The sequence below is a fragment of the Armigeres subalbatus genome, chromosome 3 (assembly GCF_024139115.2).
Source record: "Armigeres subalbatus isolate Guangzhou_Male chromosome 3, GZ_Asu_2, whole genome shotgun sequence".
NCBI classification, from domain to species: Eukaryota; Metazoa; Arthropoda; class Insecta; order Diptera; family Culicidae; genus Armigeres; species Armigeres subalbatus.
Genome location: NC_085141.1, coordinates 36942334 through 36966358, shown reverse-complemented (window position 1 = coordinate 36966358; position 24025 = coordinate 36942334). Strand labels below are relative to the sequence as shown.

At 44.1% G+C, this 24025-nt stretch overlaps 2 long non-coding RNA genes across 2 annotated transcripts; both read right to left on the bottom strand.

Annotated features, from left to right (window-relative positions):
- Window positions 1-8358: 8358 nt before the first annotated feature.
- Window positions 8359-9230, bottom strand: LOC134223715 (uncharacterized). The gene is made up of 3 exons (XR_009982682.1): window positions 9074-9230; window positions 8900-9003; window positions 8359-8823 (listed from the first exon to the last, which is right to left on the bottom strand). It is a non-coding gene; the product is annotated as an uncharacterized LOC134223715 (long non-coding RNA).
- A 533-nt stretch (window positions 9231-9763) lies between these two features.
- On the bottom strand, window positions 9764-10751 carry LOC134220108 (uncharacterized). The gene is made up of 2 exons (XR_009981767.1): window positions 10538-10751; window positions 9764-10465 (listed from the first exon to the last, which is right to left on the bottom strand). It is a non-coding gene; the product is annotated as an uncharacterized LOC134220108 (long non-coding RNA).
- Window positions 10752-24025: the final 13274 nt, after the last annotated feature.

The following is a 24025-nucleotide window of genomic DNA, read 5'->3' as shown; positions in this document are numbered from 1 at the left end:
TCCCGATTGATCGATTACTCTCGATTCTTCTCGATTATTGAATCGATTAATCGTTGGAAAATAATTGATTTAAAAATTAATCGATTATCACAACAAATATTTGATTAATCGAAGTAATCGATTAATTTGCGACATCTCTACCGATGCTGGGACCGCTCTCCGCGATATTTCAAATGAAATGCCACGCGCGCGGGGGAAAGCAGTTTTCTTATAATCAATAAAGATGGCCCATTAGTCCCGCCTCTTTGTTGTCCGGTATGACTGCAAATATTGTGTACCCGTCACACACTTACTAAAGGGGCGTGACTACAGGTTTAACTTTATTGGTTACAAGAAAGCAGCTCTTCCGCGCGCGCGAGCCATTTCGTTCGAGATGTCCAACCATCGGCTTCGGCGGAGCTGCTACCGGAAATTTCATTCTCATCAATGGTGTGGTTCATGCGGTTGTTCGCGCTCAGATTAAATTTTCTTGTCTGAAGTACTAATGATTGGCTACCATCAGAGAAAGTAGCTCTTAAGTCACAACTTGAGGCGAGATTAATTTTGTTCAAAGTAAAACTTAATTGCTTGGTGATGGCAGATTGTTTTCCATCGGTAGCAGAATCACAAGCGCGTTATAAAAAAGACGCTGCCGATAATTATTCGCGTGGATAGCAGTAACAGTCAAGTGAAATTTCTCATCAAGATTATAATTCTAGTAGGTAGCCTGCTACTTGTTTAAGGTTTTATTTCCATCCATGCGAATACATATTTGCAGCTTCTCCTTCTGACGCGCGCTCGGACCGGCAGTAATGCTATGATTCCGCTACCGATACCAAACAATTATGCTTTGTTCTATGGAAAAAGTTCGTCTTATATCAACTTTCTCAATCACTTATCAATCACTGAATCATTGTTCAAAATTAAATCCACAGCAAGAAGAGTATTTAAGTAAGTTAAGAGTATTTATTTACACAAACATCATATAATTGAGCTCAGAATCACGCTAGAATATTTCACTGAAAAATTTTCTAGTTCCTAGCGGTTGCACTAAAGACAAATTATTTCAACTTAACCTTCCTCCCAAACATAATGGTGGTTCTGAAAAGATCCGATTCAATCCCAATTATGTGCCTCACCAACAACTACTGGACTGCGCGACAGCCATCTGATGATTCGGCTCTACGCACGCCGTTAATTGCCAGATCCAAAAATGCTGCTTGTAACACGGATGTAAAGATGTACTGCTGTTGCCACGACCGCCACCACTATCGAACGAAAAATTTTCATCCGCACCACCACAGCCGTTGTCGCTAGGACCGCTTCTGGGCGCTTTGATCCGCTTTCCATGAAATCCAGAATGAAGGATAAAGTCGCCATTACCGTTTGAAATCTTACATGATTTCGTGACGGTCCCCAATTTAGAAATTTTCATTTTGCACCCTGTATCCGAGGCTTCCCCTTAGGGTCTGTCTCAATTGGATAATTAAACTGAAACTAAACTTAAAAGTGACATTTCAATAATTATCAAATAACCCTGCTCGCAGAGCAAGATTACTTTTGACAGATATCGAATCATTTTCCGTCGATGTCCTATTGGAATTGCTGGGTAGCACCAGCCATTCTTATAACGGGGTGATTTTTTAATTTTCGAACTGTCACTTTTAAGTTTAATTCTCCAAATGAGACAGACCCTTAGACGTAGTTAACGTCAAAATGCGCGAACAAAAAACACGTCCGTACGTGCTGCTGTCTCGAACTGGAATGGGCCACGCGCGCGCGGTAGAGCAGTTTTCTTACAAACAATAAAGATGGCCCATTAGTTCCGCCTCTTTGTTGTCCGGTATGACTGCAAATATTGTGTAACCGTCACACACTCACCAAAGGGGCGTGGCTACAGGTTCAACTTTATTGATTACAAGAAAGCAGCTCTTCCGCGCGCGCGAGCCACATGATTCCAGTTCGAGACAGCAACACGTACGGACGTGTTTTTTGCTCGCGCATTTTTTCTAAGTGTTTTTTCTCGTTCTTTCGCTGTTTACGTTTTCGCTTGTCGCGTTGGCGTTATTTTCTCCCGGACCCGTCATGGGAGACACGGTGGCCGATTCGGTCGCTGGAAAAGTGCCTAAGCGCACTGCTCTTGGAGGCGCGGGTAACCCCTTCAAGCAGCTTTTGCAGAGCAACGTGTTCTCGCCGTTGTTGCTTGATGACGCCGCCAATCTGCCGAAAAAGAGGATGAAGCAGCAATCGCAGCTGTCGCAGAGGTGCAACCGGAGCGGAAGGAGAAGTGCCCGCCCGTGTTTGTGAAGGGCGATCCGCCGGATTTACGCCCAAAATTCGCCAGCTGATCGCTAAGGGCTGAAATGTACTTTTCGGCTCTGCAGCGAGGGCGTGAAAGTGATGCCGGCCAACCGGGACCATCATCAATCCGTCGTGGAGTTCCTCGAGGTCCACAAGTATGAGTACTACACTCATGACCATCCCGGACACGAAGCCGCTCAAGGCTTTGCTGCGAGGACTTCACGACATGAAGGAGGAAGAGCTCCAAGCAGAGCTTGAAAGTTGCGGACTGAAGCCAGTAGCCGTCCACAAGATCGCTCGTCACGACAAGGCGAGGAAATATCGCGACCAGCTTTACCTGATCCATCTGGAGCACGGCTCCACTACCTGGAAGGACCTGAAGCTGGTTGGCGTTATAAATTACACCGTCGTTGACTGGGAGCGATATCGGCCAGTGCACCGCGATGTAACGCAATGCACCAACTGCTTCAATTTCGGGCACGGCACCAGGAACTGCCGCATGAAGCCGCGCTGCAACAAGTGTGGCGAACCCCATCCGACTGACGAGTGCGACAAAATGGAGGTGGTTGATCCCAAGTGCGCCAACTGTGGCGACAAACATCGGGCCACCACAAAGGGCTGCCCAAAGCGAGCCGAGTTCCTGGAAATCCGGAAGAAGGCTTCCACCAGGACCATGCCGAAGAAGAACCGTGTTCCTGTAATCAACGAGGTGAACTTTCCAGCCATCCCTGCTCCCCGTCGTGTGATTCCAATACTCCCACCGCTACAGCCGCACAAGCGACTGGCAGCGGCAGCTGCATCGGTCCAAGCTCCAACATCGTCGTCACCATCCACCAGCGACCCCGCTCCCTCCTCCTGGGTTCCGTCGGCAGTCAGAGAACGAAGCCGTCCCACCGGAGGAATCTGCCCCGCTGTACACTCCGGAGCAACTGATGCCGATCTTCGCGCAGCTCGCCACTCGACTGCGCGGCTGCAAAACCCGATTCGACCAGGTCTTCACACTTGGCATGTTCATCATTGAAAATGGCTGCTAGGGTGGGCCTGGTCAACTGGAACGCTTGCTCGCTAAAGAGCAAAACAATCGAGCTGAAGGATTTCCTCGCAGCCGGTTGTATACCAGGAGCTCAGTTCGGATCACTATCCGGTGGTGGCGGAACTGGGCTCCTCGGTCAATCGGCACCAGCAGTTACGGCGGAACTACCACCGAGTGAACTGGCAGCGGTTCCAGCAGTGCGTCGATAACACCGTCGACTACGAGGTGCGTCCGGAGACGCCGGAAAGTATCGACCGCCAGCTGTGCGCTATCGAGGAGGCGATCACGGCGGCCCGAGAGCAACACGTACCGACGGCCCGGCAGGTAAGCAACTCCTTAAACATCGATACACTCACCAAAGATTTGATTCGATTGCGGAATGTCACTCGCAGGCAGTTTCAGCGTACTGGACTGCCTGAGCTTAAGGCACGCTGCAATCGAATCACAAAAATTATCAAGGCCAGAATGGTGGACCTCAAAAATAACGACTTCTCGAATAAGATCCGCACTCTCCCAGATTATGCTAAGCCGTTCTGGAAAATGACCAAAATTCTAAAATCCAAGCCTCGGCCCATTCCACCTTTGATCCCACTAGACAATAATGGCTCTAAGGATCGCTTGATAACTCCTGCAGAGAAGGTCGCTGAAATAGGTCGTCACTTCGTCAGCTCACACAATCTTGGACAGAACACGAGCATGCTAACAACATCCATTTGATTCCCAACGACTTCTCGGAGGAGTTGGAGATCTCAGCTGACGAATTGACGGCCTATATCAAATCGTCGAAGAACATGAAGGCCCCAGGCTTCGACAGCATCCTGAATCTCGAGCTCAAACACATGAGTGCTCCGTTCTTTGAGCACCTCTCGCTGATCTTTAATCAGTGTCTCCGGCTTAGCTACTTCCCATCGTCCTGGAAGTCAGCGAAAGTCATCCCCATCCGGAAGCCTGGGAAGGATCCTTCCTCCCCAAAAGTTATCGACCCATCAGCCTTCTCTCAGGGTTATCCAAGCTATTCGAAAAAGCTATTCATCATCGGTTACTTGAGTCTGCCGAAAATCTCAACATCTTGCTCGAGGAACAGTTTGGTTTCCGACGCGGTCGGTCAACTGTACACCAACTGACCTGAGTTACCAACGTCCTCAGACGGAACAAGTTTGTCTCGAAAACATCCGCCATGGCCTTACTCGATGTCGAGAAGGCATTTGACAATGTATGGCATGATGGCCTGGTGTACAAACTACAACGCTACAATCTTCCCAGCTACCTGGTGAAAATCATCAACAATTACCTGTCGGCAAGGACATTCCGGGTCTCAATCAGCGGAGCGAGTTCCAATGCGCACAACATCGTCGCAGGCGTTCCCCAGGGCAGTATCCTCAGGCCCCTGCTTTTCAATCTGTTCACCTCCGACATGCCAGAACCTCCAGAAGGCGGCATTCTGTCTCTGTTCGCAGATGACACATCCATCGTCTACAACGGTAGAGTGATCAGAGCGCTAGTGGCAAAACTCCAACGAGGCCTGGATGCCCTGACAGAGTACCTCACCAGCTGGAAGATCTGTATCAACGCGGCGAAGACCCAGGTCATCATTTTCCCCACTCCAAATACCTAAACTTGTTCCGCCTGGGGACTGTAAAATCATCCTGAATGGCACGACCGTGGAATGGGCCAATGAAGGGCCGGCTACCTTGGCTTGACCCTCGACAGCAAGCTTATTTTCAGGCAACAGGTTGACAAAACGGTGACAAAGTGTAACGTCTTGTTGAAACTACTGTACCCTTTGATCAACCGCCGGTCGTCATTGTCCCTGAAAAATAAGCTTGCTGTCTACAAGCAAATCATCCTCCCTGTGATCGAATATGGCATGCCGGTCTGGGAGAGCTGCGCTAAAACCCACCACCTCAAACTTCAACGGGTCCAAAACAAATTCCTGAGGATGATCCTCAACACCTCCCAGGACAAGAACATCCGAGGTCCACCGTCTGGCCGGAATAAAAACCTTACATGAACGCTTTGGTGAGTGTAAAGAAAAGTTTAGGGTCCGTTGCTTGCATTCGGATCAGGCTCCAATTAGGGCGCTAGTTCCAATCTAGGTTATCAAATTTCTTATTGTAAATATTAGTGTACATAGTAGTTAGGTTATCAAATTAAAAAAAACACACCAGCGCCTCCTAAAGGCCGTCATGATATATCATATTAACACTTAAATAACAATGTAAACATAAAAATTTAAAATTGAAGTTGGAGGGCCAAGCCGGCCGAGCACTGTACATGTAAAAAATAATTGTAGAACAGAAAATGAAACAATAAAGAAGAATTTTACTACTTACTACGCGCGCGAGCCATTTCGTTCGAGAGCTCCTACCGTTCGCGGAGCTCCTACCGGAAATTTTATTCCCGGCGATGGTGTGGGTCGCGCGGTCGTCGTCATTAACATTAGCAGCGCTCAGATTATATTTTCTTGTATGATGTAGGAGGAATGACGGCTTTGGCAGGTTTTGTTCTATTATTTGTGGGGGGAGGTGGGGGGAGCTCTTAAGATACAACTTGAGGCGAGATGAATTTTGATCAAAGTGAAACTTAATTGCTTGGTGATAGCAGATTGTTTTCCGTCGATAGTAGAATCACGAGAGCACGATTCAGAGAAAGACTTATAATGTTGGTAGATAGTCATCCATGCGAAAACATTTTTGCAGCTTCTCCGTTTGACACGCGCTCGTGATTCTACATACATACAGAAAACATACGATGATTCAGCTCATCCATGAGTTTTTAGGTGCTGAAATGCCACGCGCGCGCGGGAGAGCAGTTTTCTTATAATCAATAAAGATGGCTCATTAGTCCCGCCTCTTTGTTCTCCGGTATCACTGCAAATATTGTGTAACCGTCACACACCCCACAAAGGGGCGTGGCTACAGGTTCAACTTTATTGATTACAAGAAAGCAGCTCTTCCGCGCGCGCGAGCCATTTCGTTCGAGATGTCGCGGAGAGCAGACCGTGGTACCACCTTCGGCATCGGCGGAGCTCCTACCAGATTAAATTTTCTTGTATGAAGTAGGGGGAATGACGGCTTTGCAGGTTTTGTTCTATGTTGAGGAGAGGGAGGGTGGCGGATTGGGGGGTTTCTTGACCAAATTTTATGAAATTTGGCCACAATATTCTTTGATATGCTATGATATGATATGATATTTGATATGAAGTACTAACGATCGGCTACCATCAATGAAAGTGGCTCTAAGAGCCACTAAGAGTGACTCGGGGAGGCACTACACACCGTGTTATTTTTCCTATCTTTTGTATTTTTCTAACATTGTCACCTCGTAATTTTGGAGTGACGTATTTCGGTTTTCAGTTGTTTGATGTAACTGTAAATGTATCAGCATGTAGATTGCGAGTAAGTACGCGCCGGTGATACTTTTTCAAAATCATATTTGTTGTAGAAAAAAATTAAGCATTAATGATAATCTATAGTATCAATAGAATTGGCAAATTGCTGAAGGGTTTCCGAATCGATTGATAAGCAAATGTCGAAAATCCATCGAAAGATAAAGACACTATTAGCGTTTGAAATCTATCCTAATTTTTGTGATAGTCTTGAATTTGAAAATTTCCGTTTTAAACCCTGTATCTGAGTCTTCCCCTTAGACGAAGTTTACGTCAAAAAATCTGTAGCAAACATTCTTCAGTCATAATGCGAATCAATTGTTTGCATGGTCTCCTTCCGATACTTGCTTGGGATTCAACTACCGACGTTAGCGTTGCCCTTTGAATAAAGTTCATATCGGAACTGATTTCTTTTTCAACCATCAACAGGAAAAATAAAAAATTAGAGTCTCGCGGGAAAATTTCATGTTGTGCCGACAACATCCAAATCGTTGCAAACGCCACATTAGTGAATAAATTGCTGTAGCAATCTTCCGATGACAGCCTATGCTCGGACCGGCACTAATGCTATGAATCCGCTACCGATGCCAAACAATTATGCTTTGTTCTATGAAGAAAGTTCGTCTAATATCAACATTCTCAATCACTAATATCATATAACTCCGAATTACGCTAGAAAATTTCACTGAAGAATTTTCCAGTTCCTAACGGTTGCACTTTAGGAAAATTATTTCAACTTAGCCTTCCTCCCAAATATAATGATGGTTCTGAAAAGAACCGATTAATTGCCACTTATGTGCCTTATTAACAGCAGCCACTGGGCTGCGCGACCGCCATCCGATGATTCGGCTCAACGAACGCCGTCGATTGCCAGATCCGCCGAAGATGGGACACGAATGAAAATGAGGTGCTGCTGCTTTCACGACCGCCACCACCACCGTCCGAAAAAATTTCATCCGCTGAGACAGCCCTGATCCGCTCGCCGTGACATCCAGAATGAAAATGACGCACGCACGCGAAACACGGGACTTTTTATACACAGGGAAAACGAAGCAGTGGATCAAAAGGCCCGTACCTTACTGCAATCTGATGTCCGTGTTGGGGATTTATGAACGGAATTGAATTTTTCACCCGGTTTGGAAAGAAACAACATTTTCAATAGTTTAACGTTGATAATCAATAGTATCAATAGAATTGGCAAATTGCTGGAGAGTTTCTGAATCGATTGATAAGCAAATGTCGAAAATCCATCGAAAGATAAAGACGCTATTAGCGTTTGAAATCTATCCTAATTTCGTGACGGTCTCGAATTTGGAAATTTCGGTTTTACACCCTGTATCTGAGTCTTCCCCTTAGACGTAGTTTACGTCAAAAATATTTTAAAAACAACAATATTCAACGTAAAGACAAACAGAAATTTACTTTGTTTTGGCGGTAACAAGAAATTATTTTTGTTTTCAAAATTCTCTAGAAAATCATATTGTTGAAACAATAAGAAAATATGTTTGAATTCCTTGGTATGAATCTTTGCTATAGAGGTAACGCTGTAACGTTGGAATAGCTAACAATAATAATATTGTTGTTTCAACAATATTTCTCTCATTGATTCAATAAGATTGGTTTTAGAATATATCGTAAATTTTTTTATTGTTTTAATAATTATTTTCATTATTATCACGATGCCTTTTTTTATTAAAATAAATTGTATTGTAATTGTTTTCAAAATTGTCAATAAATTTATAATTTACATGACTACTCAGAAATATTTAACATTTTATTGTTCTTCCCGAAAATCTATTGCAATTTGTGTGCCTTAATTAATTTATTGATTCGTTGAATGACTGCTGTTGGCATCCCGTTCCGCTGTCTTGCTGTTTTGGTTGTTTCTGCATCATTCCTTTTAAAAGAGTACGAGCCATCGCCATGGAATTGCATCTCATCCGATGAAATTGCTCAACACGAATAGTTTGCTCGTTAAGTAGTAGCCGATCTTCACCTTATACAGCACTTGGATCCATAGGTCTCTTCTTCAAGACTCTGTGCGATTTAGAATCCCGGACGTATAAAGTAAACAGTACTGTTGACTGCAGCGGTGGGAATTGCTCCGGGTTTTCAAAATGATCTACAATCGTTGGAGACGACCATATAGTGGGGGTCCAAATAGATTTTATTCCCATGGCAATGAGTGTATCTCTCACCTTGATATCGCACGAAACTTTTTCCAAAAAATCTATAAAAACGTAAAACTTGTAAAAGTTTGGTTGTCACTGTTAAAGATGTTCCGGACCACAAATGGCTGAAGCTGTTCGGGAATGGAAATTTACAAAAATAAGACTATATGCTATATACTATATCCTCAAAATCCTACTTACCGTAATGCGATATTATTAAAATTTAAATAAAAATAACTTAAAAACTGTTTTTCAAATCAGGACAAAAATGTTAGTTTGGTTTATTTTTCTACCGAGTGAAGTTGTTGTCATCGGGGGTAGGTTATGTGAGTTACTTTTACGTTACGTTCTGGTATAAGTGGTTGATGTCTTTGAAATAGATAGATAACTTCAAGTAAAATTAAATCAAATGCTGTTTGAAATAAAAAGAGTTTTTATTATTTTCAAAATATTTATGATTGAAAATGGATTATTGGATCAAACATAATTTTATGTTTGTTCCATATGAACTAATATTGTAAAAACAATAATAATCGACATAAATTCAAATTATTTTATTCATATAAATATAACAATTGCTATTATTGGTTCAATAGTAACAAATTTCTGTCCGTGTAGTCCACGAACCAGGGGTCACTAATTTAGCTGATGCTCTCTCGCGACTCTCACTGTCCGAACCGCAACCTTTCGACTGTTAGAGATTCTTTTTGCTGGGGGACTTACGTCTACCCTTTAGTGACCTCAGGGTCGTTATAATAGCTCTAGGGAGAAATTGGAGGGGTTGGCAGGCGGAAATACTTCCCTTAAACAAAACGAGCTAGGTGAATCAAACGATCTTATGGTGTAAATAGTGGGAATAAGCGGTAAAATAATAAGAAATATCATAAGAGTTTACGTTACCATTATAATGCGCTTTAATTATAGTTTCATTTCTTTACTTTTCAATTATAATTGTCTCCAAACGGAGTGCCTTTAAGGAATGTGGATAATAGGAGAATAGGTACACACCTTTAACAATTTCCAGGATGCCAGGCCACGACGAAGATGGCTGCCGGGACATCGGCATGCGGCGAGGTTTCGTTCTGCGGACCTCATTCCGGTTGCGACGATTCGGTCCGAATAGGGGGTGGCATCATGTGACCAGAGATGAAACATGCAATTGGTGTTGCCCGTGTGACGTGTCAATCCGACGGCCGTGATGTTGGTAGCCGCGAGACAGAGTTCCTTTCGACCTGGATCAGTAGCGGTTCGAACTTCCTCTGGGTTGTTGGTCTTGAGATGGCAGTCTTCTTCTTGACGACGGCCGAACGGGCCTTGTTTCCCAGCGGCGAAGATGCTTTTTTACGGGATCGAATAAGAATTCCGTGGGAATCCGGCACTTCACAGTAATGGTCAGGAAAAGGAACTTCACTTCACTACGGTCGTGTTTCCGCTAATCTCTCCGGTTTCCTCTACGCAATTCGGCTTGGCGTCACTTTGGTCGAAAATGATGACCGATTTTTCACAGGTCACTGATAGCAGGTGCCGTCTTTCACGTGGGCGTCACTCTCGACGGAAGCAATGGCGTCCCGGAGGTGTCGAGCTGGCGGATCACTATCACAAACGGGGAAAAAAAAGCGAAGTAAAAAACGCGCACAGAACCAACTGAATGCTGTGGTGGTTCACCTGGTAGAGACCTGGTTTTTCGTTGCTCGGATGTTTTTAACGGTTTCCTTCGGCTCGTGTTGGTTGACGCTTGAGATAGTGGTGGTGAACTGGCGCTTGACAGCGCAGATGTCAACGGTACGTTACGGGTGTTTTGCGGGATAGGAATAGGGATGGGCAATATGATTCCCGTATTTTGATATTCGATATTTTTATGTTGTTTTATTTTAATTCAATTCCGTTACTTTTAAGTTCATATTAGTTTTAATATTTTTAGAGCAATAGTAGGTAATAGTTTATGTAAATAGTAAGTAGAATTTTATGAATAATTAATTATGTATAGTAAATTTAGGTAAATTTCTAATGTAAGCAATTTGGCAGGTTACATTCATCCCCCACCTCGAGTAAAAAAAATTAATATATTTTTTTTTTTGATTGAGGGAAGTCAAAGTCAAGGAATTTGTCCTAGTAGCTCTCTTTTCAATTAGAGTTAGATTGATTTGGCGAATTGATTTTTCCGTTCCAATGAGAGGAGCTCTATTTCGCAAAATCACTTAACTCTCATTGATAGAGTCAGGCTATTAGAATATAATGGACCACGGTAGCTCTCTTTTCACTGAATGGTGAATAGATTTGGGGGAATGATTTGTCCGTTCTTATGAGAGGAACTCTTTTCCGCAAAATCACTAACCATTCAGCAATAGAGTCTGGCTACCTGAATGGAATACGTCGGGATGCGGTAACTCTCTTTTTACCGAAGGGTGAACAGATTTGGCGGAATGATTTGTCCGTTCTTATGAGAGGAACTCTTTCCGCGAAATCACTCACCTTTCCGTAATTGAGTCTGGTTACCTAACAGGTAAGAATAATGGGTTCTACATCAAGTAGCTCTCTTTTAATTCAGCGGTGGACTGATTTGGTGGAATGATTTGTCCGTTCTGGCGAGAGGAACTCTTTTCCAAATCATTCAATTATAGAGTCTAGCCACAAAAGGAATGGGGCTTGTTCTGGAGTTCTCGCAGTTGCAGCTCTCATTTGGTTACGAGTTGACTAGATCTGGTAGAAAGATCTGTTCGTTCTTAAGAGAGGAACTCTTTTCCATCAGATCACTCGACTCTTAACCATAGAGTCTGCTTGCTCAGTTAGTGGATGAAATGGATCAAACTAATATGCATCACCGGGAACATGGCCTTTTGGCATAAGGGTTCGTCAGAAATAAACAGGTTTAACCCGCGAAATCAAATATTTAGAAATATTAAGGTTTTATGTACTTAATTGACTTTAATTGTAAATTTAACTTAAGCTAAGAAGAGAGAAATAAGTATTCTAGAAACCTCTTCATTTTATTTAATCATCACCGAAGTGAAATTCGGGATTAAAAAAAAAACTCATTCACTCTTTCGTTCATTCCCACCACCTTTCATACAATTTTCATTCACTCCTTCCATTCACACGGTTGTCTGGTCAAAAAACATCTTACCAAGAACAACACACTCACACGCACACACACCAGTTATCGACTATTTTGTTAATTCTAGGGCCCTTATTATAAATTTGAGAAGGTCTAGCGTTCTTGCTAGACCCACTCGATCGTAGGTATCATTCGATCAACGAAATTCACCACCTGGGAGGCGTTACTATTTTAGTAAACAATCGCCTTAAATGTGACACTGGCAACGCCAGCGATTGTCACTAAAGAAGAAAACGAGATGGATGAGAGGAAGAGACAACATATGATGTGTATCAGGAGGAAACAACCATTGAAACTCTGACGACGACGAGAACCGAGAAGCATGAATGACGTAAGCTATTTTTTTTTTTTTTTTTTAATTTTAATTTGTTCTGTTTGTTTTTCTCCGGTGAGACGCAATTTACCGAATTCTCAATAGTCCTTCTAGGGGAATTGGGTTGGGAAGAGAAAGCGAAACAGATGTTCAAATCAGCACTACCCTGGCTTCAGGTGAACGGCTGGCCAGATTCCTAGGTTTTTTCCACTTAGGTCCTCCAGCTCATAGGAAGACGAGCCGATTTTAGCCTTCACCCGGCAGGGTAGATATTGCCGGCCTAGTTTGGCATTATAATTTTCGACGGCCGAAGACTGCTTCATGTTTTTCCGGTAGACTAACTGTCCTACCGCAAAGGACTTGGCGAACGTACGGTTACGCAGATTGTAACGGCTTCGGGAAACGTCATGAGATTTTTCGAGATTTTTACGAACGATCTCGTGAATGTTCGTGAACATCTGTTTGCGTCTTTCCACTTTCTCTTCCGCGGGTAATTTGTCTCCGTGACGAGATAGACGGTGGTCGGACCCCTGCTCCGATAGCTCTTGTCCGTGGGTAATGAAATACGGAGTGAACCCGGTCGAGGCATGGATACTGGTGTTGAGCATTAGCTCAATTTCGGGCACTTTCGTATCCCATACACGCTGGTCTTCCTGGACATAAGTGCGTATGGCCGCGTTTATTGTCCGGTTGACGCGCTCGACCGGATTCGATTGCGAATGGTAGCGGGAGTTCAGCCAGTGTGTGATTTTGAAGTGGTCTAATAATTCTTTGAAGTCTTTTGAAGTGAAAGTACTGCCATTGTCGGTGATAATGGTTTCAGGGACAGAATTCCGGTAGAACCACTGATTCTTCAAAATCACACACATGGCTGAACTATCCAGCTTTTTCATCGGGTGAATCATTACCCACTTCGAGAAATAGTCACAAATCACTAGAATGTGCTGATTTCCCTTCCGGCTCCGTGGCAACGGACCAACAAAATCCATTGAAATGATTTGCCACGGCCTGGACGCACAGCGCATTTTCCCCATTTCCGGGGTTGTTTGGACGTAAGACGGCTTGACCTCCTTGCAGGTGGAACAAGCGTGAATATATGCCCTGACGTCCTTGACCATCTTGGGCCAATAATAGCGCTGTTGGACACGAGCTATCGTTTTGTCAAACCCAGGATGGAAGTGCTCATCGTGAGCTTGCCTCAAAATCTCCGCAACATCATCGGCTGGAACTACTTGCTTCCATTCGAATCGCGAGTCGAAAGGTACATTCCGGGCAGTGACGAACTTATACAGCCTGCCATCTTCAACCTTGAAGTCGACGAAGTCGTCTGGGCGGCTGCTGACCTTATCCATCAAGGAGGCGTACCACAGAGAAGTCGGTGAATCCTGGACTAACGCTATGCTTCTCGACAATGCATCCGGGACGACATTTTCTTTGCCTTTCCGGCATGGGCGTAGCCAGGATTTCGAGAAGGGGGGGGCCAACTTTTTTTTAAATCGTTGTTTTATAGTAGTTTTATAAAAACACATGAATATGAAACACATAAAACCAAATCCAAACCAAATCGAAACAATAATGATTAAAACAATAATGGATTTAAAAATGCGTGATTTATTGCTCATCAGATATTTTTAAATAAAGTGAGAAAAATATTAGGGAACTTGGTATTCAGAAAGAATATAAAATCGGCTATAACAATTATTATAAAAATCCTGCATTCTTCCATAAGTCTTGTCTTATGCATAAGTTTCCATAAGTTTAAGAAAACTAGAACAATACATCTGAATTTCCAAACAAATCCTCTCTGAAATAATATTTATTATAAAATAGGCAGAAAAATCCAATGCAGCAGGGACTATGTCCAAGGGCTTGACGACCCCTCCCCATGGCCACTGCGAGTTAGGGGCCTGCCTAGGATGTGGTGGGGTTTGACAGTGGGCTCTGTTAAACCTCTACAAAAAGCTGCATGTGTCCATAAGCAGGCCCTATCAAACCCAGTCAACACATGAACGTATATGGTGTCGTGTAGGATGCTGGAGTGCAGGCGATAGATGTACTTGTCCACACAACATGTATGTATATCGTCTCCAATTTAGCATCTTGTATTGCACCATGTGCGATTGACTGGGAAGCGAACGTGTGCCGCTCAAAGCGCACAAGCCCAACACGAGTGCCAACCGGCACATCAGGATTAATACAGTCAAACCTCCATGAGTCGATGTTCTATGACTCAATATCGACTCGTGGAAGCAAATTATGCCATAGTAAAAAATATGTTATGGGTTGCTGTGATGGTTCCTTCAAACAGCTTTCCAAGAATTTTCTATTCCACATCTCGATATTTCCATGAGTCGATGGTCCCTTCAATATCGACTCATAGAGGTTTTACTGTACCAGTGAGATCCTGATTACGGTATACTGGTCAATGCAAGTGACACACACACGCGCGCGAAAGTAATGCAAAATAAACGACATGTAAAATGAACGTAAATTTACATTCTTACTTAACGTCAAATAGAGATAAAATAAGGGTTGCTGAATAACATTAGCTTTCCGATTACTATCAATTATTTTCAATTTAAATCCCGTTTCTTCTTCACTTTTCTTACGTTAATGAAATGATAACGCGGGCGCCTAATCCGAAATTCAAATGAACAATCGCTCACTTTGAGCGGTTGATTGTTTATTCTCGCGAAGAATGAACAATTGAACAAATTGTGGAAATGCTAATACTGCTGTGTAGAAGTTTCATAGGTCACATTACTTTCCATGGTGAATCCTGATCTATGTTACTGATTACCCCACCAACTAACACTACTTCCTTCCCGTGGTAAATGTGGAGATGCAGAGGTATTCTCGGTCTCTAGTAGCAACAATTACCACACACTCACATTCCTCCTTTCCCAACTGACTGTAAGGGCTTGGCTGGCGCCGTTATTGATCAACATTTGCGAGCTGCTGAAACGTGCACTTCGAGAATAGTTGGTAAATCCCCACCACTATTCACTTGGATCGTAGTGCAATTTGCACCAGTTCTGATCAATCACGGAGTAGCAACCATTGATATGTACAGTCAGTCTAAGCTAAGCTAAGCTAAGCTAAGCTAAAATAGGCAGAAAAATCAATATGCAAGCTTTCTCCAGGAATTCCTTCGACAATTGCTCCTGGCATTCTATACGAAATTCTATCAGGGATTCTTTATGAATGCCTCCAGCAACTTTTTCGGCGTCTTCAGGAATTTCACCATAAATTTTTCCGGGAATTGATCCGAAAATTCCACCATTATTTACTCCAAGAAAATCTTCACGAACTTCTTTATAAGTTCTGCAGAATTCCCTGCAATAATTCAAATAATTTCGTGCTGTTTCCCATAATTTTAAAGAATAAGAATATTCCGTGGAAATTCCGTAGAATTGCCAATAAACATTCCTGAGAATTTCACGAAAAATCTTCGAATTTCTTGTGTAAATTCCATAAAATTTTCCGTGAATTGTTTCGAATAATTTCTTGTAAAAATTTCAAAGAATTTCTTCAGGAATTCCACCGGAAATTTATACAGAAATTATACCGAAAATGAAATCAACAATGGAATTTTCGGAGGAATTCCTAGATTAATTCGCAATGAAATCCTAAAAGAATTCCGGAGGAAACTTCAAGATTTCCACTGGGAGATCCTCCAGGAGTTTCTCCGAAAATTCCTTCTGGAATTCTTCCAGGAGTTCCACCGGCATTTCCATTTCTCTAGGATTTCCTTCGAGAAATAATTCCGGTAGTTCTATCGGTTCCTCTGAAAATTCTTCCGGGAATTTCGGCAGAATTGGAATTTATTTAGGCTTCTTCAGGAATTTATATAGATTTTCCACCAGAAGCTCCTCTGAGAATTTCTCTGCGAGCTCCTCAGGTAATTCTCCGGGAGGTCCTCTGATGATGATGATGGTCCATCTACAAAACCCAACAAAGGTTTCAGCTAGACGAGATTTGTCTATAAGATGAATTCTCTTGTTTCCGAGAATGCTTCTGGTAGTTTCCCCGGTGTTCCTTTGAAAATTCTCCCGGGAGTTTCTTCAGAAATTCTTTCAGAAAATTTCTTTCGAGAGTTCCTCCGGGAATTCCACCAGCAATTCATCCGGGAGTTTCTCCGGAAATTCCTCCGGGAGTTCCACCAGAAGCTATTCCAGGCTTTTTTCAGGAAATCATTTAGGCTTTCTTCAGAAATTAAGCTGGAAATTCCTCCAGAAGTTCTTCCGATAGCTTCTCTGGGAGCTCATCCGGGAGGTCCTCTAGGAATTTTTCTAGGAGTTCCTCCTGAAATTTCTACGGGAGCTCCTCCGGCAGTTTCTTTCGGGAATTCCTCCGGGAAATACACCAGCAGTTTCTACGAGAATCCCTCCGGGAGTTTCACCGGCAGTTTCTCCGAGTGTTTCTCTGAAAAGGAACTCCCGGAGGAACTCCCAGAGTAGTGGTCGGAGGAACGTCCGGGGGATTTTCTATAGGAATTTTCGGAGAAATTATCAGAGGAATTCTCGGAGGAACGGCCGGTGGAACTTCTGGAGGAATTTATTGAAGAACTACAGGAAGAATTTCCGGAGGAAATCCTGGAGGAACTCTCGTAAGAATTCTAGGATGAACTCCCAAAGGAACTTCCGTAAGAATTCCAGGAGGAACTCCTGGAAGAATTCTTAAAAGAACCTCCTGGAGGAATTCCCGTAAGAACTCCCAGAGAAATTCTCCGATGAACTTCTAGAGGAATTTGTAGATAAATGCCTAAAGAAATGCTAAATGAATTCCTGGAAGAAAGCCTGATTGAATTCCCGAAGGAACTACTGGTGGAACTCCAGAGGAACATCCGGTGGAATACCCTAGAGGAAGAGAAAACATATTTCTGAAGGAACTTCCGAATACCCATTTCCCGTGAAATCCCTGCCAAATATCGTCCAGGAATTCCCTGTGAAGTTCCTGGAGGTATTACCGGAGAATTTCTTGGAAAAACTCCTGGAAGAACTCCCGGAGGAACTCCCACAAGCACTTCCGGAGGAATTCCCACATGGAAGTCCTGAAATAATTCTTAGAGAAGTTCCTAAAGGAATTTCCGAAAAAATATCTGAAGGAATTCCCAGAAAATACCAGGAGGAATTAATGCTGAAATTCACAGATGAAATCCTGAAAGTATTCCCAGATGAATTGCTGAAGAAAACCCCTGCGGATTGTTCCGAAGAAATTTCTGGAAGAACTCTTGTCAAATATCCGAGTAAATTCCGGAAGGAAGTCTAGTACACTTCCGCGGAAAATCTCCCAGGAAAATCGCTGAAGGAATTCCTGGAGAAGTACATACCTGAAGAAACTCCAGAAAGCGAAACTCCTTTCGCTATTCAATGTTTGGAGGTATTCCCGGAAAATTTCCTGGAAGTAATCCCGGAGGAATTAAAGGAAGAGCTCCGAGAGGAATGCCCGGAGAAGTTCCTAAAAGAATTTCCGCAGGAATTTCTTATAGATTTACAAGTGAAATTATGGAGCTAAATCGGAGGATTTCCATCATAAATTTTTGAAGAAACTTCTGGTAGAATTTTGGGAAGAAATTCTGTATGTATTCTTGACGGAACTCTAGAATGCATGCCTGAAGGAAATGCCGGATTTTTCCTGAAGATAGAATAACCGAAGAAATATCTAGAAGTAAATCTTGGAGAGAAGAAAAGAAATCTTCAAGGAATTTCCTCGTGAATTTCCTGAAAAAAATTAGTGGGGGGTTTCTAGATAAGGAGGAATTACAATTACATGAGAAGGATTTTCGAACGATTTTCAGAGGAATTTGTGGATAACTTTCCGGAGGAATTCAGCAGTTCCCAGGGGAGCTTCTAGAAGAATTTCAAAGATAATTTTTGAGTCCGAAATGTTTCGAGTTGTTTTGAACTTTCATATATTATGGATCCTGGATGCCCTAATAAGTTTTGGGAATCTTTTGAATTTCAACCACCTATTTCTGTATATGATTGGATCGTAAAGTGCACATGTTTAAGGGAATTCATTTCAGTACCCGTGCAATCTTTCCACAATTTAGGGGGGCGACGGCCCCCCCTGCCCCCCCTTGGCTACGCCCATGCTTTCCGGTGCACTACGGTCATGTCGAACTGCTGAAAGTCCAAGCTCCACCGACTACACCGGGACCCAACCTTCCACTTCGTCTTTAGGATGTGGGTCAACGCCGACGAATCCGTCACTAAGGGGAAGTGGTAACCTTCAATGTACCCCCGAAACGCTTCGATGGAGAGCAAGGCGGCTAGAGCTTCCTTCTCGGCAGCGTGATAGTTCTTTTGAGGAGTGGTGAGCTTCCTAGAAAAATAGGAAATTACCCGCTCACCCTCCTCCTGCTGCTGAGTGAGCACTCCCGCAACAGCGACATCGCTGGCATCCGTCTGGATGACGAATTCCCGAGAGAAATCGGGACTTCCCAGAATCGGAGCGGCGATCAGCTGCTCTTTTATCTGGCAGAAAGCTCTCTCCGCGGCTGGATTCCAGCCGATGACCTTGGATTTGGACTTGAGGAGGTCCGTCAGGGGCCCGCAAGTCTCACTGAAGTTCGGGATGAACCGGCGGTAGTAATTTGCCATTCCTAGGAATCTCCTGAGCTTGGTGATCGTAATCGGTCTCTCGTACTCGACGATTGGACGGATCTTGTCCGGATTTCCACGCAGACCTTCCGAGCTCAAGAGATATCCTAGGAAGGAAATCGCCGGCACCCCGAACTGAGACTTCTCCAAGTTAATCATAAGGTTGGCTCTGTTCAGTCGACGCGCAATTTCACGAAGCAACTGAACGTGATGCTCAAATGTCTCCGTTACCACGACGATATCGTCGAGGTAGACGAAGACATAGGGTTCCAGTACACCGTGGCCCAAAACTCGGTCCATCAGTCTTGCCAGCGTAGCAGGACTGTTGACAAGACCAAAGGGCATCCGGGTGTACTGGAACAACCCCTTACCTTGCACACTGAAGGCCGTATACTTCCTCGAGGACTTCTCCAGCGGAACTTGCAGGAAGGCCTCCGACAAGTCTATGGTGGATAGGTATTTCGCCCTCGGAAGTTGGCCTAGGATTCGACAGGGGTGCGGCAAGGGGTAAGCATCACGAACAGTACGTTCGTTAACCTTACGCGCGTCCAAACAGAGCCGAACCTTATGAGGCTTGACGACTGGTACGCAGTTCAGCGACCAATCAGAGTTGCTGGGTTCAATTATGCCAGCGTCCAACAATCTCTGTAGTTCTACAGCCACCAGACCTTGTGTCTTGGGGGACATGACGTATGGGAACTGTCGAACGGGCGGTTTTCTCCGCCACTCTTCACTGAGTTCGATTTTGTGTTCCGCCAACGGAGTGGTTGACAATCGTCCGGGGCGGGCTGCTATAAACAGCGTTTTGATCTGCTCTATGGTCTGCTGCTCGGTAGCAGTCAGAACAGTCGGAGACGGTGGTGACTCGCGGCTCCATTCTTCCTCTGAGTTTTCCAGCATGGCGCAATCAGTGATTGTGGGCTGGATACTGAAGGTCTTCCAGAAATCCATGCCACAGATGCAGCTGATGGCCAGGTTAGGAACTACCAGAGTCGGAACAACCTTGACCGTACCGTTCCAAGAAAAAGGTAAATAAATTCGTCCGCGGACATTGAGCGCTTCTCCGCTCGCTGTGCGAAGGCGGACGGGATCCCGAAGTGGAAATAACCGCTTCGGTTTGAGTGAATTGAAGACGCTGTCATTGATCAGGGTGAGATTACTACCGCTGTCAAGAAGAGCGCGAAAGTTTACACCGTAAACTTGTACAGAAGTGTAAGGACGATTATCGTTGGGGAATGGATATGAAATGGTGAACGAAGCCGGAGATACCTGGTACAGATCATCCGAAGCCGGCTCGAAACAAGCGGGAGGTTTTACGCCTGGAAGTTTTGGTTCAGCGGCCGGCGGTTTTGGCTCGCTGCGATGGCGTTTTTTACGCAGAACGGACAATTGTTGGACGGGTAGCCTCGGAATCCACAGTTCTCGCACAGTACTCCTTTCGGAAGTCGGCATTGGTCCATCCTATGCCCAAACTTGCCGCAATTGAAGCAGTGGCGACTGGAGAGAGGCTGATGGGACTCGATCATGTCTTCGAGTGTCGCGTGCGACCGAGTTGGCCCACGGGGACCAGCGGTTCCGCCTTGGCAACCCTTTTGTTGCTGGTTCGATTGCGAAAAGGAGTGGCCGGATTGGGACGCCGGCTGAGACGAGCGTTGCTTGCTCGCTTGCTTGTCCTTTTTCGGTTTAGGGGTCTCGGAATATTCTACCGCATTCACCGACTTCTCCGGTCCAAAGACCTTATTGTACACGGAGAAGTTGACAGCGTCTATCTTCTGACCGGCAGACACCAATGTCTGGAGGTCGGCGATAGGAAGGAAATTCAGCTGTTTTTTATAATCGATCCGGACATTCTGCATCAGAATTTGGACCTTTTCATGCTCCGGAATGGGAACACTCATAGTTCCGAACAGTTCCTCCATACTGTGGTAGTACTGGAGAAACGTCTCGTTCCGCAACTGGTGACGCTGATAAACCTTCATTTTTATCATGGTATCTAGATCGGGGTGCATGAATGTCCTCCTGAGCTCTAGAACCAGGTGCTGCCAATTCAACAGGCGACCGGCAGCCCGCATGGTCATATACCACTGCAAGGCGGGTCCCTTGAAAAGGTGAATCGCTGAATCGAATAGCTCGACTTCTGAGACATGCTCAGATACGGCCATGGCATGGACCATTCCAAGGAACTGGTTCAACTTCAACCCTTGATCCTCACCATCGTATTTGGAAATTGTCCACTTGGACACAGGTAAGCTGTGACGCCCTGATTACCCGACAGCGTTGCGCTGTAGGGAGTGAGAGATGGATTGGCGTAAGGAAATGAAGTTGAGGAAGCAGTTGCCGTCCATGGATTGGTCGATTGAGTATATCTCAAAGTCGGATTCTGAGACCACGAAGGGTTCGTACAGGCACTGCTCAGTGCCGGATTTCCGAGCCAGGGATTGAAACTCGGCGTGCTATTCACAGCCGAATGGACTGACCACGGCATTGAAACCGACGCCGCACCTATGGCTGGATTTCCGAGCCACGAACTAGTAGCGGAGGAGCTACTGAAAGGCTGAATACTCGAAGCCTTCTGAAGGTGGTCCTGGTACGAGGTAGAACACTGAGGCAGTGCTGACGAATAGCTCTGAGGAAGCGAGAATGTGACACTAGTACCCGGTCTTGAGTGAGAAGCCACCGTATGGGCTTGTGAATTCGTGGAATAGGCGGAACTGTAAGCATAATGCTCGGTAGATGGCACCGATTTACCGGAGCGCGAAACGCCGGTATTGTGCAAGTCCTCAGAGACTTGAAGATGAGCTGAATAGGGAGTGAACGGAGGTTTAATCATCGGAATACTAGGTACTCCGGGCTGTACATTCGATATATTCGGCTGGGTTCCATTCGGAACGCCGGATATATACAATACAGAACTCTCATCCCGTTGCTTATCTCTTCTATCCAGCTCTGCTTCAAGCTCTTTAATCCTCGCCATCAACGAGTTCACACATACGGCACCTTCAAGTTGGGAACTCGCAGAATTACTTTCTGCCGGCACGGTTCCCTTAGGAATAGCCCCGGTACCAGTCACTGGAGTGGGCAAAACAGGAGGTGCAGCATAGCCCTCTGCACTGAACAGATCCACCAACGAATGGTCCTCCGGATCCTCCCTGTTTTCCCCTCTTGGTTCCTCAGAACCCCCATAAAAGTTATTCAATAAAAGTTTCACCACGTCTATCAACATTGCTTTTAAAAAGTTTTCCGCTTCTCCCAATTCCCTAGCATTGTTAACTAGAAGGACAATTCGGTGGCCAAAACGCAGCAACCTTGCTTGCCCTCTCACCTTGAGAATCTTATCATTCTCCTTCAGACCTTCTACGATCTCGTCAAAATTCCGTCGGCAAAACTGAATTGTTTCCTCCCAATCCACATCAAGTGCTACCTCGATGGTTTTCTGGGTTTCCTTCTCGTTTTTTAAATGGTCTCGAAGGCTTCTCCGCCTTCGAGAATAGGTGGGATCGTCGCGGATCACTATCGATCGAATATTGAGCTCAAATTCGAGCTCATAGGGCATTAAATGGTCCACCCTTAAGGAGTGGTACCATTCTAGAATTTTGTCGACTGCCTGGGAATAATCCATCAGTGCTTCGGCCATTTTCGAAACCGAAAATGCTTTAAAAATATATTAAATGCAAAAAATATATACAATAAATTTTATCAAATAATCTAAACCTACAAAATTTACCCCTAATTAACTACACTGACAAAAATCCAATCATATTCATTATGTGTGGCACACATAAATTTTGACTATAGTATTTCCCACATAACGGCTATGTGAATTTGCATAGCATATATGTGGAAACACGCATAACCATTATTAACTAATAACCTTTATGTGGATTCTCCTATAGCGGGTGGTTATTAACGCACACTTAAAATTTATTTGGAAATTTCTTTAGATTTTTGCCAATAAAAATGTGTGGATTTTTATTAGTGTACGATTCACAAAAAATGTGAGAAAAAGCAGCTTTAACTAAAAAGGAAGGCTAAATTCAAGCCTATGCTATCGCATAAATTATGCGAAATAAAGAAAACGCGCACAAGTTATGCTGTTTTCTTAAACTAAACCCTAGTCTAAATTATAAAAATAAAAATTTACAATTCGAAGCACTGTGTAAATGAGAATGTTATTTAGAATCACTTATTATAAGCTTAATTATTTACAATGTATCAATGTATAATAGATTAAATGTCTAAAGTCGATTGAAAGGCGACAATTATAAAGATTTCTCATCATCCGAACCCATACCAGAAAATGAATTAATGAATGCAATGATTATAATGAATACAAACCTTTTCACTTTATAAGAACAATTGGAATAAAGGATTCCAATTCCTCCCGGAGCTTACTTGAAAAGGGTTCCACTTTAGGATTAAAGTGGAAACCTTTTCTTATTACTTTATTTTGCGTTGAGCGCCAATTGTTAGAGAATCTTTTTGCTGGGGGACTTACGTCTACCCTTTAGTGACCTCAGGGTCGTTATAATAGCTCTAGGGAGAAATTGGAGGGGTTGGCAGGCGGAAATACTTCCCTTAAACAAAACGAGCTAGGTGAATCAAACGATCTTATGGTGTAAATAGTGGGAATAAGCGGTAAAATAATAAGAAATATCATAAGAGTTTACGTTACCATTATAATGCGCTTTAATTATAGTTTCATTTCTTTACTTTTCAATTATAATTGTCTCCAAACGGAGTGCCTTTAAGGAATGTGGATAATAGGAGAATAGGTACACACCTTTAACAATTTCCAGGATGCCAGGCCACGACGAAGATGGCTGCCGGGACATCGGCATGCGGCGAGGTTTCGTTCTGCGGACCTCATTCCGGTTGCGACGATTCGGTCCGAATAGGGGGTGGCATCATGTGACCAGAGATGAAACATGCAATTGGTGTTGCCCGTGTGACGTGTCAATCCGACGGCCGTGATGTTGGTAGCCGCGAGACAGAGTTCCTTTCGACCTGGATCAGTAGCGGTTCGAACTTCCTCTGGGTTGTTGGTCTTGAGATGGCAGTCTTCTTCTTGACGACGGCCGAACGGGCCTTGTTTCCCAGCGGCGAAGATGCTTTTTTTTTTA